This window comes from Medicago truncatula, chromosome 7, assembly GCF_003473485.1.
Source record: "Medicago truncatula cultivar Jemalong A17 chromosome 7, MtrunA17r5.0-ANR, whole genome shotgun sequence".
Classification (NCBI taxonomy): domain Eukaryota; kingdom Viridiplantae; phylum Streptophyta; class Magnoliopsida; order Fabales; family Fabaceae; genus Medicago; species Medicago truncatula.
In genome coordinates, this window is record NC_053048.1 from 2,821,980 (window position 1) to 2,835,888 (window position 13,909).

At 31.7% G+C, this 13,909-nt stretch overlaps 1 long non-coding RNA gene across 1 annotated transcript; it reads left to right on the top strand.

Moving 5' to 3' along the window:
- On the top strand, nt 1-1,935 carry LOC120577147 (uncharacterized). Its single transcript, XR_005643201.1, has 3 exons — nt 1-305; nt 908-966; nt 1,655-1,935. It is a non-coding gene; the product is annotated as an uncharacterized lncRNA (long non-coding RNA).
- Nucleotides 1,936-13,909: the final 11,974 nt, after the last annotated feature.

Consider the following 13,909-nt stretch of genomic DNA (forward strand, 5'->3'; position numbering starts at 1 on the left):
TTATTATATCTTATAATTATATAATCTAATGTGTTACCCTAGCAGCTGCACAATCTCTCTGTAACCACACCAAATCCTAACAGCCGCCACACATAGACTCTTCCTCTTCTCCATTACCTCTTATCTCCACCGTTTCTTTCACCTTGACCTTGCTCCTCCGTTCCAGATCTCTTTATTCCGGTGACCACACAGACGAAGATAGGTGGGATTCATCACCCATCGATCACCTTGGATTTGGGTTTTTCACCTGAAAATCGATCGAGGCCGACCGATGTCCACCCTTATTTGGATCCATTCAGATCAAGGTCGGAAGTTCCATATTTCAATGCATAATTTAAATTTTTAGATAGTCAAAATTCTTAAAGATCTGGATATTATTCCGATCTTGATCAAGATACCACATACGTCTCTACCTACAAGACTATGTGTCCTTGGTCGATTTGCCTATATAAATCGTAAGTAAAATTTTTTAACACATATTGTCTTCAATCGCATACCATTATCAATTTCTCAAATCTCAAACATAATTTTCTTTTCTTTTTCTACTATTTCACTCTCAAGTCATTCCTCAAATATAGTGAAAAGGGAGTTCTTCCCTTATCCCACCATATCAATCGTGTTCGGACGTTCCATATTTCAATGCATAATTTAAATTTTTATAAAGTCAAAATTCTTAAAGATCTGGATATTATTCCGATCTCGATCAAGATATCACTTACGTCTTTGACTACGTGAATGTGTTGATTGTTGACTATAACAAATTCAAAGTTCAAACAAACATCAACATGGATAGATTTATATCAAAGTTTTCATGATTTTTGAAACCGAATTAAATAGAGTTATTCTAGTTTGTTATAATAGTAAAAAAAAACTCAAAAATTATGATTTTGTTTTATTTGAATTTCAGGTATTCCGGTGAATGTTGCAGCTAAAGTTGTGGCTCTGTAGGAGAATTCATTCCTCCCGGTATGTTTTTTTTTTTTTTTTTTTTTTTATATGATAAGGCCAAGAGAAAGGTTGGGCATCTGGGGGAGTCTAAAGCATCCAAAATAGGTTGACATCTAACAGACATCCCATCCTCTACCGCCTTTTAAATACGTAAATTTTATTAAAAAAGGGAAAAAAAAACTTACAATGAGAGGGGACTAAACCAATACCCTCTAAAGAAAAAAAAAAATAATTACAGAAAAGAAAGAAACGGTGATTAAGTCCAGAAGGTTGATGTCATAAGAAGAAAAAAGTAATTGAATTACTTCCACCTGAACAATTGCCAAAACGGTGGAAAGAAACCCACACGTTACCAATTGGAAGAAGCACACTCAATTAATCTATGATTCAAAAGCCAATGAAAGCTAGGTGGTGAATCAACAAGTAAACAAAATTGGCAATGGATATAAAATTGAAAAGGCTGGACGGCGCTCATGCTAGGTAAAAACCCTAGCAGAGCGTTTCATTTGCAAACCTTAATCTATCACTTGTTTTGAGTTTTCAATTTATTCAGGATTAATTTTTTTAGATTTTAATTTTGTCCAAAATTTAAAAAAATGAATTTTTTTTTATTTATGAAAAAATTGTGTGAATTGATTTTTAAAATGAACGTGGATTTTATAGAAATATATATAAAGGATGTAAATAATTTTTTTTGTGTGAACAGGGTAAACTCTGCCGTCAACTACATGGACTAATCTCTTGAGTTGAGTGGAAAATCTCTTCGACAAAAAATTTAACAATGTTGCATTCTCAGGGCTGAATTCAAACTCTGGACCTCAGATAAAGTTGGAGATCCCTTGCATTCTCATTGGTTTATATGATGTATATATGTGTTTGCGTTGTTTAAAAATGAATGAAAAAAAAATCTTACAAAACAAATTATTATAATTTTATTAATTTTGTAAGATGCAGCTTTTTAACTCTAAAACATAATTTTGAATCATCTTCTTCCTTTAGTGTCTTCGTAGACAATGATCAGCTGTTGAATTCATTCAATTAATTGGTAGGATCTTTGATCTCTCAAATAATGGAGGAATCTAACGTTGACATCTAGCTAGATGCATATACAATAGAGACAAGAGAGGAACATATCTCTCAAGATGCATGTCATGGTTTGAATATTTGTGAAATATTTCTTCATGATGGGTTAAATTCAAGAAGTGATATTTATTTTAAAAAGCAAGAAGTATTATTTTCTTGTCTAACACTTTATATTTATAAGGATGACTAATTTTAAATTCAAATTTCTTTTCCAATACATACTTTGGGTTCTTGAAACTCAATAGTTTAATTTGGTTATTCCAAAGAAGAATATGGTTTCACTTGTCCACTCTAAAATTTTATGGAGACGTCTTTTAATTTCATTGAAAATTGAAATGACGTTTATTAAGAATAATTTTTATATTGCAACATCTTAAACCCCAATAAATATATAACATAAAATTCATTAATTTTGAAGATTCACGGTGATTTCAAAATATATTATACAAATTTCTTTTCAAAAATAGGTTTAGTCCTTAAGATCTGCACTTACACAAAATAGTTATCAAACAAGACTATTTAAATATATAATTAATCACCAATATAAAGTATACAATTATAATTGGTTTAAAGATGAGTACTGGAAAAAAAATACAGAGTAATTGCCTAGATAACGGAAGAAATAAATATTACAAATTGAGCATGCATAATATATTTTAATTATTTGTGGCTCCAATTTAATTTTTACTCCGTATACCGAAGGAGCAAGGGAACTCATATTTTGATTATCATAATTGACCAAAGTAGCATGAGATTGATCAACAGAAGCAACAACTGGAACAAAAGTAGTTGTTCCATCATTGAGCTTTTGAATCCGGAGATTTGGTCTCTTTCGGATCTTAGACATGTATCTCTTTTTTCTCTCTTCTAGAGTTTCAGACTTGTAGTGACTTGTCACATGACTAGCGAATTTCTGGGATGTTGAAATTACTTTGCCACACAATAAACATGGATCGTACACGTGTCCAAAGTGCAACAAAGTAATTTCAACATCCCATAAATTTGGTAGTGATATGGCAAGTCACTACAATTCTGAAACTCAAAAGGAAAGGAAAAAGAGATACATGTCTAGGATCCCAAAGAGACCAAATCTTCATATTCAAAAACTCAATGTTGGAACAACAACTTTTGTTCGAGTTGTTGTTTCTGTTGATCAGTCGCATGCTGCTTCTGTCAATTATGATAATCAAAATATGAGTACCCCTACTTCTCTTGTAAGCGAAGTAAAAGTTAAATTGAAGCTTGCTGATAATGAAAATATATTATGCAAGTTCAATTTGTAATATTTATTTATTTTATTATCTAGGTAATTACTCTGTATATTTTTTCCCGATACTCATCTTTAGACCAATTATAATTGTATTCTTTAATTTGGTGATTAATTTTATATTTAAATAGTCTTGTTCAGGAACTATTTTGTGTAAGTGTGGATGTTAAGTACTAAGCCTATTTTCGAAAAGAAATTTGTATACAATATTTTGAAATTACTGTGAATCTATTTCAAAATTAATGAATTTTATGTTATATTTTCATTGGGGAATATGGTGTTGCAAAAAAAAATATTTCCTAATGAACACCATTTCAATTTTCAATGGAATTAAAAAATCTCTATAAATATTGATTGGACAAGTGAAACCATATTCTTCTTGGAAATATAACCAAACTATTGAGTTTCATGAACCTAAAAAATTATTGGAAAAGAAAGTTGAATTTAAAATAAGTCATCCATATAATTGTAAAGTGACAGTCAAGAAAATAATACTTCAATGATTATTAAAATAAATGTCACCTTAAGTCACCTTAGCACCTGTACAGGTAGAAACTAACTGTTACATCCATGTGCATCTAAGTCACTTGATAACTGATTAGTTGACATATAGAAATGGAGACAATAAGGACAGAAAAGGATCTGATATTCTAAATATTCAAATCAAATTGTATGATTGTAAATGAAGGGTTACAACAAATATATCAAATACTACCTTGAAATACGAAGATCTTCTCTAACCTTTACTACCTTGAACGACTTAATAGTTGACTTATACATGTTAAGCTGGTAAATGCAGAAGAGGTTCCATTCTTCTCAAATATTTATTATAAACTGACATTGTAAAGTTATTTTACACATGTATCCAATGATGTGTTGTCATTTCAATAATAAATATGGTCACTCATGTATTTTCATATTCATGAACTAACGTGGCATGATCATATTTATTTTGTTTTTTTTTTCCTTTTTTCTTCTCCGAAATTACTTGTGCTATATTCATCAACCTACAAATATTCATAAATAATAAGAACAAGCTACTGTTTCAACTACTTGTTTTACTTTTAGATCTCCTGTATAGCATATAAATCAAATATTATATGCGTGACTATTTCTTAATATCAAATATATTTTATTTTAATAACCAAATATATTTTGCTGAAGTTTATTTGACTAGAGTTTGATTTCCTTCAATTTTATGGCTATTTTTCCCCTATTTATTACATTCTTCTTCATGACAGAAGTGTAGAATAGTTTCTTATGTGTGTTCTGAATTTCCTTTCCGTGCAAAATTATATGATAAATAATTTATGTTGTTGCAGAGATAAAAGGAACTATAAGTGAATTACTAGAGAAACATGAAAACCATGATAAGAAAAAAGACAAATCAGATGAAGATTCAAGAAATAAAAAAGTGTCATCTTCAAATGCTAGCAAGACTAAGGATAAATAACGTCAAATGAAATTTTCAAGACCAAATGAAGAATATTCTAGACAGGGGCGGATCAAGGGTTTTGTTTCAGGTGTGGCTAAATTTTATTCATATCAAAAGACTTAACATATATATTTTCTTATAACTATTTCATCATTGTTTTTAATTTCAGTAAAAAGGAAAACATTTTTTTGGCTGATATTTTTTCCACGCTAAAATCCGAACTGTTTAACATGTTTTTAGGGTTTTATAGGGTTGTACTTGCAGTGAGTACAATAATAGAATCTAGGGTTATTCTGTTTTTGAGATGCCTTGACAATGCTCTCAAGAGGTGTATATATAGCCCTCCGTGAACTTGTTTTCTCAGGACTTAAGCTCCAAACAAGTTGTGCCTTAAGTCTTTTTACTAAGCTCTAGATGCTTTTAGAAGCTAGTTGAGGCGGCATCTCTAGAAGGGTGCGCCTAGGCCTCAGGAGTTTTCTGGAGGACGCCTAAGCCTTTCTAGAGGGTATTTGAGCCCTTAGGAATATATTGACGGTCTACAACCCCCCAAGCACAAGTCTTGGGACAAGGCGAAAGGATTAACTATGGAGTCGATAGTTCATAGCCCCCCAAGCACAACCCTTGGGACAAGGCGAAGAGGTTTGCTATAAGATTGATGGTCCACTTCCCCCCAAGCACGAGTCTTGGGACGAGGCAAAGTGGTTAGTAGTAAAGTTGTTTTAGACATTAAAGTGTGGGTGACGACTATCATATATGAATCTTATGGCGAGTTGAGTAGCATATGCTACGACTGAAGTCTTCATTTTTGTTAGATTTAGATCTAACGGTTGATCTTTGGCGACTTTTCATTTCTTGCTAACGTGTTCGAATCATAGCGTCTTTTTGATGTAATTCCCAATAGGCGAACCATGAACGACGACTTATAACTTTCTGATGTTACTTCATGAAGCAATCTCTTATTGGCGGGCCTTGAATGGCTCCCTAGTATTTTACTTGTACCCTTATCAATTTTACCTTAGTACTTTACTGACGTCTTAATTAAGGAAGCCTTCTCTGTAAGAAAGCTTCATTACGCTTCCCACTTGAATGTAGAACTGGCCGCGTCAGAGCCTTGTAAAGTTGTGGCTCTCTAGGAGAATGCATTCCTCTGGTATTTTTTTTTTCTACATGAGAACATAATTTTATCAATTGTGAATGTGATGAATGATTATTTTTTTATTTGGTAGATTTAATTTATTCCTTTTGTATTTAAGGGCGTTAAATTGCAAACCTTAATCCAACACTTGTTTTGAGCTTTCATTTTATTCAAGATTAATTATTTTTAGATTTAAATATTGTTCGAAAATATTAAAAGAAATTTTTTTTTATTTATGCCAAAGTTGTGTTAATTGATTTTTAAAATGAACGTGGATTTATAGAAATATATAGAGGACACATCCCTCAGAATTTCCTCATTAACAGTAAAAGAAATCAAATTATCAATATAAACATGCTTACAGGGTTGTATCATTAATCTCAGCTAAATATTTGTTTCAATAATTGCATGAATAATAACAATTGGATCAGAAAAATCTAGTTGATATTGCACAACCTTTTCAGTTTAATTTTTCTTAGAAAATATTTTTTGTCTTGTGTTTTAATTCACCAATAATTAATATAACTACCTATTTTCTAATTCTTTCATTGTTTAGCAATAGGAAGTATAGGGTTCTAATTATGAGAAGACAACCCTTATTTACTTGGCCAACTTGTTGTCGCTATTATATCATAAGTTGGTCTTATACTCACTGTTGGGGATGGAAAAATTACGGGAAGAAAAAGATCTCTGCATATTCTGTGACCTTCTAGAGTTGGAGCTGAATTTAAATCGATGGATACACCCTTTCATTTGTTCGAAGAATTGGTTTGATTAACAGGTTGAAACACAACAGGCTCAAATTTGTCAAAATATTGTAAAAGATCATGCATTTGAATTTCATCTGAAGGTGATGACATCTCATAATATAAGTAATCTGGAGAAAAATCATCATCCACTTCCAACTCAGGAATCTTTTCATTGGTGTTGAGATTGATACATACTTTTGAATTTCCAGTATTTTGTGTTAGACTGACATTACATTCTACCAAAGGAACATTCACATTACCATCACTTTGAATTAGAAAAGGTTGATCAGAGGCGAACATGCGCAAAGTAACACCATTTCCTTTTGTAATTGTGAGCAAGTATCCACCAGGAATTATTCAATCGATAACACAAGTGATTTCCATTCCTAGCCTGATTTCTTCACGTGGATTCCTGAGGGGAATTACCGGTGTATCATTGTCATGGTTGTGATGTTTCCCTTGTATTCCACTCATTGTTCTTTTATCTCTGTAATAACATAAATTATTTTTCATTCACTAGTGAAGAACACTTAATCCATTAAGTATGGAACTTGATTAAGCTAACTATTAATTTAGGTTAATACAAAAATAAACTAACAATGAGTGGATTACATTTGAAACATCACAACCATCACAATGATACACCAGTAATTCCCCCGAGGAATCCACGTGAAGAAATCACGCTAGGAATGGAATTCACTGGTGTTATCGATGGAAATAATTTCTGGTGGATACTTTCTCACAATTAGAAAAGGAAATGGTGTTACTTTGCGCATGTTCGCCTCTTATCAACCTTCACTAATTCAAGGTGATGGTAATGTGATTGTTCCTTTGTTAGCAAACAATGTCAGTCTAACACAAAATACTCGAAATTAAGAAGCATGTATCAATCTCAACACCAGTGAAAAGATTCATGAGTTTGCAGTGGATGATGATTTTTCTTCAGATTACTCATATTATGAAATGTCATCACCTTCAGATTAAATTCAAATGCTTGATCTTTTACAATATTTTGACAAATTTGAGCCTGTTGTGTTTCAACCTGTTAATCAAACCAATTCTTCAAACAAAGGAAAGGGTGTATCCATGGATTTAAATTCAGCTCCTACTCTAGAAGATCACAGAATCTGCAAAGATCCTTTTCTTTCAAAAAAAATTTCATCCCCAACAGTGAGTATAAGACCAACTTATGATCTAATAACAACAAAAAGTTGGCCAAGTAAACAAGGGTTCAATTCTCATAATTAGAACCCTAAAATTCCTATTGCTAAACAATGAAAGAATTAACAAATAGGTAGTTATATTAATCATCGCTAAATTAAATCACAAGTCAAAAAATATTTTCTACGAAAAATGAAACTGAAAAGGTTGTGCAATATCAACTAGATTTTTCTGATCCAATTGTTATTATTCATGAAATTATGGAAACAAATATTTAGCAGAGAAGAATTATACAACCTTGTAAGCATGTTTATACTGATAATTATTATTTTTCTCCCTCAAATTTTTTTCCTTCTTTTCTTTTTCAACTACACCATTTTCATTCTTTTCAACTACACCTTGTTCAGCCTCCTCCACTACTACATCTTCATTATTCTTTGTGACTTTTGGAACTAAAGGTGTTAAAACTTTCTTGCTCCTCAACTCAATGACCATACAACTTTCATTCTTTGGATTATCTTGTGTATTACCAGAAAATCCTTTGCTTGACTGATTTGCTATTTGCTTTGCCAACTACCCTATTTGATTATCAAGTGTATTCATTAAAGCCTCATTATTTCTTTGGACAACTTCTTGACTAGACTTCATCTCTTGAAAATTGGTTTGAGTCATTTTGACAAAGCTAGTCATTGCTTCTTCAAAAGCTGACGACTTTCTTTGTTTTTAAGATCATTCTTAATTTCGACGTGACATTGTTATTTCGAATGGACTATGTTTTTAAGACCATTCTTAATTCCGAAGGGACATTAAACCGAAAAAGGGACTACGGTCTTAAGAACACTCTTAATTTCGAAGGGACAGAAAAAATGGGATGAAGAAAAGAAAGACTCGTCAACACAAGTCAATAAAGGGAGAAGAGAGAAAGGGTTCCCGACAACTCAATGAAACTCTTTCGTGTGTTTTTTGAACTGAGTGGAGTCCTCTATTTATAGAGATTTTGCAACTGTTTTAGCAAAAATTGTGACAGCAGTTACTTTAATGGATAAGATTAAAATGCAGTTTATCCATTAATCAGTTCAACAACACTTGTGGATAGGATCAAAAGAAACAAATCCACAAAAGTGGAGGAAACAACTATTAGATTTGAATGAAGAAAATATAAGAAATTCAATTAAATTCTTTTTCTTATCACAGCCACCATAAGCTAAGTTTATGGGAAGTGATATTCTCGAATAAAAAGAATAATTACTAATGTGTGTGTTCTATTTTATGTGGGATACCCACACTCTATTTTTTCAATTCACACAACATTAGATTAAAGTGTAATTATTTGGTGTTTAATCTTCCAATTTTTCTTCCAACATTACATCAATGTTCCTACAATCCCCCACTTGAATTTAAAAAAAGGCTTTAATAATAACGTCAACACGTTTCTATAAGGTTGCTAATAAACAAAGGTGTCGCCTACAACTTGAACCTTTGCATAGCGGATAGTATTCCGATTTAACAAGAGTCGCTTACAGCATTGAACTCTATCTTAGACATAGAACCCGCACACAAACTTTTTCCTAAGGTGTATTCTAAAAGCCTGTGTGTTTATGGTCATGCACGTTTATCCCAGTTTTAACGAACGCTATAGGTATTCTGCCCCGAATACCGTAGGAACTGGCATAATTCCACATTCGTATAGGTGAGTCTAACAAGAGTACTCCTGTACCTATGTACTCCACTCAACATAGAGTATAGATCTCATTAAGAGTTTCTATTATTTCATCCTTCTATAGTGCAGGAATCATGCTTTCTTACTTTTGTCATAGCATGTTGTATCACTTGTGACTTGTTATTACCCCCTTTGAACCTATTTCTTGGGATCTCCACTCATGTAGGTCCGGTTACCATCACTTGTGACCTTTGGATAGTCCCATCCTATTGGATGTTTTTAAGACTTTCTTTCTGATAATTCCTTTCATCAAAGGATTGACTAATTCTTCATTAATTAGTACGTGATATACTTTAACCGTTCCTTATGTTTCATATAACACATAAATAGCACGAAAATCAGGTTAAGTAAGAAAAGATTTGACTAATATAGATCTCCTAAAAATGTTCTAGAGTGTTAATATACCAATATTAATAAATAAAAATTATAAGGGGGAAATACACTCACCTCTCCTGAAGTATGGGTAAATAACACAAACACCCCTCCTAGTTTTGAAAAAACAACAACCTCCCTTGGGCTGTCACGGCGTTAAAAATCTGTTTGACGCAGACCCCCTTGTTTCATATGCTTCTCATTCAGAAATTAGGTTCGGCTGCCAGTCACCATTTCTTAATATTTGTTTAAAAAACATAATTGTACAATTGACAAAGCAGTAGCTTGCTGCAAAATATAATCTCAAACCCTTCTTTAGATTACAGTTTCACTTTCCAATCCATACATTTATCTATCTGGAAAAACAAGCACAGTGCACTATTCTTTTTCATGAAGTTTTCGAAGTTTGCAATTATTTCACAAGCTTTGCATTCGATTAATTCAGAACAAAATTTCATTCTCGTCAATCTTAGATCCTTAAAACCCTTCCTTTGCTCTTCTATCAATCTAAATTCGAAACTACCATTGGGTTAAACGTCTATCAAAAATAAAAAAATGAAAACTCATTATTTTCTCCACTCTTATTTTTGCAAACAATGGTCTAATGTTATTCGATTTCGTTAAATCCCTAGAGAAACCTTGAATATTTGAAAAAATCTATCATTATAATTTAAAGGTTATTAGAGCGGTAGTAAGTGTCTATTTTTTTAAGATACAAGGGAAGGTTATTATTTAATTAAAGGTTATTAGAGGGGGTGTGAGTGCTATTGAGTCAAACCTCGGGGGCGGTAAGTGAAATTTCCTCAAATTATAATAATAAAAAAGGGAAAGGGTTTAATATATTTTTAAGGATGGTTTAACATAACATTTTATAATAATTTTAGTAAAAATGACATTTATTTTTATTAGTTTTACTTGAGAGTTGAAATATAAATACATGTGAAATTCACAATTCTGAACCAAAACTGCGTGGTTGTGGCAGTAATTCCCAACGCAAAAATTAGCCCCAAATCGTTGGGGTTAGGGTTTACTGTGCATCCCTTCAATGTCTTCCAATTCAACATCGGAAGATGTAATTTCCGCGTTATGCATAAACGAAGCATTAACTGACGATGAGCTTCATTCGATTCTGGCCAAAGTTGATAGCGAAAAAGACAAGGAAACATTCGGTTTGGTATGCAATAAAGTTGCTGGCTACTGCTTGTAGAAACAAGCTTAAAAACTTGAGGATGGATTGGTGTCTGAACGTTTCTGACTCTTGATTGAGCTGTATTTTAAGTCAATGCAGAAACCTTGAGGCACTGGACATCGGTTGCTGTGAAGAGGTGACAGATACTGCTTTTCATCATATAAGCAATGAGGAGCCTTGTTTGAGTTTGAAGATTTTAAAAGTTAGTAATTGTCCAAAGATCACAGTGGTTGGTATAGGCATTCTTGTGGGTAAATGCAGTTACCTGGAATACTTGGATGTGAGATCATGCCCACATATTAGTCCTGGTGATGTTAGTATTCATGTGCAGCATGTATCATGGTCTATCACTGTAATGATTGGTGTTGAATGTATTGTATCATAGTTTGTTAATCTGATATGTTGTAAATTTTACAAGCACATTTGTGTTCGGATTTTGTACAATTGTCACTTCACAAATTTGTATTGGATACTTGATTTGCCCTCTAAATGAGCATGGTTATATCTTTTTTATTTAGCAGGAAAGCATGGTAATATCTTCCCTTGTATCAAAAAAAAAAAAAAAAACAAAAGAAATATAAATAAATGTTGATTAGCTTATTTCCTTTCGACAAAATTAAATTTATTATTATATTTTTTATGTTGGACTATTTATTCTATAATTAAATAAAATTTATTGCATATAAAATTTTTGAATCATTTTTATTAATAATAAACAAATAATTTATTACGAAACAAACAATTAACAATAAAAATTTTAAAGTAATAAAGTGATATGATTAATTGGTTTGCCTAAAATTTATCGATAAATTACTCAGAACAGATTAATTATATGCTTATTACTTCGAATAACTAACTAAAATAATAATTTAATGATGTATTTTTGACCATGTAAAAAGATTAATTATATGCTTTTGAAAAAACTGAATTTATTACTATATATTATTTTTATGTTGAAGTATTTAGTTTATTATAAAGTATGTGTATTTTTAAAGTTTTCTTACATATAAATAATTTAATTATTTTTTATTAATTATGATTAAATACTTTCTTTAGGACAGAAACAATTAATAGTGAAAATGAGAAAATAATAATGTTATTTGACAAATTTGTCTAACTAAAATTTATTGATAAATTAATAAGGGCTAGTTTAATCATACGGGCTTAGAAGATCTAACTCAATTATCATTTGAGTCGTCCACAAGAAAATTCCATTAAATAACATGATACAAAGGCCCAATAACGGGGCAATCAAGACCCACTGATGTGATTAGAAATTCTATTAAAGCACACGATACAACCTCCTGTACCACCTTTGGAGAAATAACACCTTATGACGATGTAAAAATCACTATAACAACCCTTTGTTTTATAGAAATAACCACATCGATCCTACCAGAGCACTAACATGCTCCACCACCTTAAGCATAGCCAACTTCTGGATATTTACTAGGATGTTCCTACTTACAAGGATATCATCTGAACTGAATAGACTTCTATGTCTATCACGGGTTTGGTTACAATAAAAAACATTCATATATGCATTGACTCGTCCCTACTAACAGGGAAGTCTCTTAAATCAGATTGGTCTCTTCTTCTATCTCGGGTTTAGTTAATTTGAATATCTCTAGTATCCTTGTAACAAACCACACTAAAGCTACAAAAAGAAAATAGAAGCAGGCAAGGATTCTCACACCAGATCAATCACTATAAATAGGGGCCTCGCGTCCTAAAGTATGATCACTTTGTTGAAATTGCCGTAGTATTTTCAGTTATGATATTATTATGTTTTTAAGAGACATTAGTGTGTTATTTTTCAGTTATGATTTGTTTTCAAGATAGTAATTTTAGGGAGTTTATTTCTATTTTTCAGTTATGATTTGTTTTCAAGATAGTAATTTTAGGGAGTTTATTTCTATTTTCAGTTATGTCTTAGCTCTACATATAGAGCAATGCAGTGATTGTAACCGTGAACCATATGTTATAAACATTACCTTTTGTCTTCCAATACATCAGCTTCATATTATTCTGTCATATTCCTTTTCTTAAAACAACACTTACGCATTAATATACATCACTTTTCTACATTCCAGCATCAATTCTTACTTGAGGGTCAAAGCTTAAGAACCTATTATGCCTTCTCATCAATTTATCTATTAACCTTAGGGCCGTCACGAGGGGTGCTTATACAGGCAATAAAGATCTATAGCAACTGCAATAAAACCTCTATGGAGTTGTAAACTCATAGTTTACCTCAACATAAAAGATAAGTCAGATAGAAGACCCAAGAGCTTTGAGTTAAGTTGGATACTATGTTGAATATATTTTAATACATTATCGACATACGGTACTAAATTAGTATTATTAAAATAACACTACTCAAATTACATCTATGTCATTTCGAAGAAAACAATGTCAATTGATTAGTGATGACATTATTCTTTATTAAAAAAATCACTTACGAGACAAGATTCTTTAAGGTTGTATAAGATTGACATATTTAGTAGGAATAGCTCAACTGGTTTGAGTTATGGGTTAAGGAGATGGAGGTACTAACATCTCTATAAAATATTATACAGGTATAATAGTGTTGGTCGTGAGGTGATGTGTTAAGAGTAGTGATATTTTGACAACCATTTTGGTACAACCTTTGAGACAACTTTGTTGTTCTCTCTTCTCATTGGTCAAAAACAATGGAGAGAGAAAAAGGTAGAGAGAGAATAAAAACATAATGTGAGTGTGAGAGAAAAAGTTGTACAAAAGTTGTACTAAAATGGTTGTACAAATATCATTTCTCATGTGTTAAAGTGTCTCACATCGGAGAAAATATGGCATGAACATGTGTTTATG